The following is a 4,712-nucleotide window of genomic DNA, read 5'->3' as shown; positions in this document are numbered from 1 at the left end:
GGTATGAGCATGTGAGTGTGTGCAAGCTCGTATGTGTGCACGCTCATATGTGTGCACGCACTTATGTGTTCGTGCTTATATGTAAGTATGTGCGTCCATATGTGTGTTTGTAACAATTTCGTTTATATCAGATCAGATAGAGACTTTTTAATTAATTTATTTACGTTCATATTCCGCATCATATGTGTGAACAACACATGCAACCATGGGCAATTGTAAGGCCCTCATCTACGTGTATTTGGTGTTTAAAATTGGTTGCGTTTCAGTTATGAGGACCGACTCCTGTATTTGTCGCAACGATGCGTCACGACATGATTTCTATGCTAATTCTGTCCAGTAAACCACAATGTTGTTCTTTGGCATGCTGGTAGAGCACCGAGGTTTGTTTTTGATTATTGTAGTCCCTCCAATGTTCGTTTACACGCTCCAACTTTTTTATATAATATATATTATATAATATATATTATATAAAACGGCTTTAGAAGGTTACCGATCGTGTTACTGATTTATCATTATTTCGCGTTATTTAATTATACGTTATTCGAAACATAATTTTAAGGCTAAAATGTAGGCCAAATGCTAGAGTATATTAAAATCGGGAAGTTCATGATATGACTCAGAAAGAAACGTATATAGTCCTGTTCTCATAGACAGCTTCAGATGATTGAAGCGATAAGGTAAGGGGCAACAAACGAAGGATTCCGTGGTTCAAAGCCTTGCATAGTGCTGTCGATGACAAAGAAGTGAAGCTCTAATTTGTTACCATTGTGTAGCGCCGGGATTAGCTCTGGTTAAGTAGGGCTAAGGCATGTGAGTAGTCGAAAGGACATGTTAGATGTGATCCACAAACCTGCTATTTCAGATATCGTACCATGTCTCAACTTTTCCGGGGTTCACACAGCACAATCCGACATGGTGTGAGGAATTGATGAGGTGCAGCCTGGCAAACTTGACATGTTCTATCTACTGTTCCTTCTAATCCTCCATATCTAATGTTATTGTTTTAGAACAAGGTCAACTCTCATCCAACAAACCCATGAACGAAAGCAATCCGGTCATGACTATCCCAAATTCTAGGAACATTTATTCCATGAATAGAATGTGATTTGAGAGGATTTGGCCACTATTTCTTGAAGGTCAAATGACTATGTAGATGTTCTCTCGTTGGTCAATTTGTACACCTGTTTCTATTGGTCAAATATGGTATCTGTGATTACTTTAAAAACGTTTGTTCCTTTGTTTGCTTTCATTTTTGTCTTCTGTGTATGTTGTCAATGTTACGTCATGGTTTTGTAACTCTTGATTATGTATGCAACGTTTATGCTATTGAATGTAACTTTAATGTTCTCTGGTGTTTGGTGGTAAAAAGGGATACAGTAAATTTAGCCGATCATACTTGAGTTTGCTATATTACAACCAGGTTGCTAGAAGTGTTGGATGCGTTGTGCAGCAGTATTTAAAGAACAGAGGGAGGATTCAAGTATGAAGTTATTTCTGTTTGAAGATTTATAAATTCATGTCTTGTGAGTGAGGGCTGTGTATGTCTATATCTCAAAAAGCTAGGAAAGGACAGGTCATTGTGATACTTCCTTCAGTTTTAGAAATGTTTTTGTACGTTTGCCAGTCGGCGTTTTATGTTATTTAGTCCCAAGCCAGTTTTGAAGAAGCATACAAAGGTATTCCAGTTAATGTATCTCTTGTCCAGTTCTTTCTTATATTTAAGACGGTAGGAAGATTCGGGAAGTTGTGCGACCATGTAATTGCTCCTACAGTGATTCAGCAACTCCAACTTCTTATGTGGAAACCAAAGGATGGGGCGGAGCCTTGGTAACTAGAATGGTGCATATAGTTTTTTTCTTTTTTTTTTTTCTAGTTAAAGATATCGTATTTCCTGTGATAGGTTTGAGAGTAGTCTAGTGATTAAGTATAATGGTCTGAATTTGAAACTATGTTGAACTTTTTATAGAGACGATTACTCTATAGTATTTTACTGAATGTTTTGTGGTTTATGCTGAATACAGATGCTTGCAAGTTTTGACGCCGAGTTTTATTTCTGATGTATGCACGCGTGCATGGTGTTGGTCTTCAATAAGTTAAGTATTTCTGTACATATTGCAGTATCTAAGTTGATAATTTTGAAGATCAACTCAGGGAAGCTTGATTGTTTCCACGTGAAACTGGTTCTATTGAGCCTTTTTAAAATTTGTAAAAGTGTTTTTGCTTTGGTCCACTATGTTTGAAGGCTTTGTGATATCACTAAGTTGACGGTCAGAAATGTTGGTAAAGTGGAAACTAAGTGTCTCGAGCAGAAGGCGATGTCTGGCGAAGTATCGTTGTAGTTAGTTAGGTGAAGTGTGTTTCTATTGTTTATGATGTAAAAGGAGTTTTGACGTAGCGTTATTGCTTCCTCTTTTGTATTATTAGTATTTTCTAAACACCAAGTTGTGTTGTAGGCATTAAAGTCTCCCCCCAACGACGGTTTTGAACAAGTGCTAAGGTCTTGTTGTTGGAGTGTGTAACCTAGTTGAACAACCAGTGAGGATGGTTGTGCAATGTAAGCTTTTTTTATATTATTGTGCTTCGTGTTTGTTTTCATCATGAAGGCTTGCATTTCTAGTATGTTGCTATGCCATTTATGGCATCAGTGTACTAGATAACAGGATTTTAAGTATGCTACAAGGCCACTTCCATAGAGATATGGATTATCCAGTCTTAAAGTGTTATTAACAATGCTTTAAAATGTCTTGTGCTGTAGTTCTAATAATGTTTCCTGAACAAATATAGTATGAATGCTGTCTGAAGATGAAATTTAGTCTCATTAAGTGTTTTTCTAATGTTTCTATATATATATATATATATATTTTACAAGATATATGAAGTACTGTGATTTATTGAATATATTCTGTGCAGAACTCTCTAAAGCTGGAAAGAGTGTCATTGCTATTGTTTCTGAAATATTGTTTATTCATGCTAAAATTTTTTTAATTGTATTTTGGAAAGCCCCTCTTCAGAGACACTAAATTTCATTTCATACAACTGTAAATTTTTCAGTATGATAAACTCACAATATTCAACCAGCATTCAAGCAGTGACCAAGTCATCTTTGCTGGACATATCATATTTAAGATAACTTTAGTATATTCATCCATCTTTAAGATTTTAAGATGTTAGCACTGCTAATTACAGTAAGTTAGGTGACTGCATAGACACACTTTCAATTACTCTTGATGGTGTTAGTACTCTTCTGTAAATAGCAATGTATTGAAAAACTGATCTCATTTCCTTTCAGAGTAAAAATAATCTGCAAACAAATATGCATTCTATTTCATCAGATTTATCTCTACAACAGAGGAAATACTATTGTAGATATAACAATATATGTGCTCAATTTCATGATTATATTGAGTCTTTGTTATTTTTTGCAAACGTTATCAATGAGTTCAGGATTATCAGTACTTTATATTCTGAAAGTTGTCATTATTTACCAAAAATGTAGTTTCAAACAAAGATATGTTATTGTTTTGTATTTTGTTTAAATATTTTTTCTGGGTATATTTTTGCAATAAAATCTTCAAACAAATTAAATTAAATAATTCAAGACTTTCTCTTTAATCTTAAAATGTATCCCTTAAACAGGTTGTAGGAGTAGTGTTTGATAACTTCATCATCATTATTAGTATTTCAGGTTGGATTTACAACAGAACAACTCCATGTGACATGTATGCAAGAATAATGGAAAAGTTTATCATGTGTGTGTGTGTGTTCATCTGCCTGTCTATCTATAAAAAATTCCATTATCACCACCATTTTAACATCCACTTTTCTATTTTTATATAGATCAGATGGAAATCATTGAGGCAGATTTTCTAAGGCCAGATGCCTTTTACTTGTTTCAAAACTTGCACAATGATAAGATGAAGAGCACCCACATACACATACATATGAGGGTAGGCTGAAAAGTTCATAGGCTGACTATGAAGGAGTGATGCTAGAGCTGTAAAATCTTGCATGCATTAATTTCAACCCTTCTTATTAATAACTGCATTGTTTCTTTCCAGAAAAACAGACATCTGACTGTTTAAAAACTTCAAAACTCACTAGTAGCGACTTCTCTTGAAAAATGGACAGAATTTGGCACCGTGGTGTTTCAAGTACTGGCAGAAAAAGGGTTTAGCCCCCAAGGACATTCATGCTGAGATGGTTGCTACAATAGATTTGAATGGGTTAACAGAACCTACAGACTGTTCTTTTCTTCTGAAGATGGGCTTTATGCCTGAGATATAAAGGTTTTATTAAACTTCCTGCATTGTCAAAAGCTTTCTATTTTCTCTCCTTTTATCTTACACACACACACATATATATATAGGTACGACAATGTGATAAGAAGTTTGTTTCTCAACAACATGGATTCAGTTCCACTGTGGCACCTTAGACAAGTGTCTTCTACAATAGTTCTAGGTTGACTAAAGGCTTGTGAGTGGATTCAGTAGGGGGAGCCCATTTTATTTATATATATATATATATATATATATATATGAGAAAAATGTGTAGTTTAGAATCAGTAGTTCTTTGACTGCTATTTCTAAATTTTCAGTATGTTGGAGAAGCAACTCAATGCTAATCCCTGTATATTTATGATGATAAATGGTTTTACCGATAAAGGTTTTTTCATACTGAACTACTTGGCAAAATTGTTAATTATTAATTCTATT

General features: G+C 34.5%; 1 long non-coding RNA gene across 1 annotated transcript; it reads left to right on the top strand.

Moving 5' to 3' along the window:
* Window positions 1-7: 7 nt before the first annotated feature.
* On the top strand, window positions 8-4,315 carry LOC106877863 (uncharacterized). Its single transcript, XR_001410422.2, has 2 exons — window positions 8-380; window positions 4,059-4,315. It is a non-coding gene; the product is annotated as an uncharacterized LOC106877863 (long non-coding RNA).
* The last annotated feature ends 397 nt before the right edge of the window (window positions 4,316-4,712 follow it).

This window comes from Octopus bimaculoides, chromosome 1, assembly GCF_001194135.2.
Source record: "Octopus bimaculoides isolate UCB-OBI-ISO-001 chromosome 1, ASM119413v2, whole genome shotgun sequence".
Lineage (NCBI taxonomy): Eukaryota > Metazoa > Mollusca > Cephalopoda > Octopoda > Octopodidae > Octopus > Octopus bimaculoides.
Note: the sequence above shows the minus strand (reverse complement) of the source record. Positions and strands in the feature narration are given on the sequence as shown.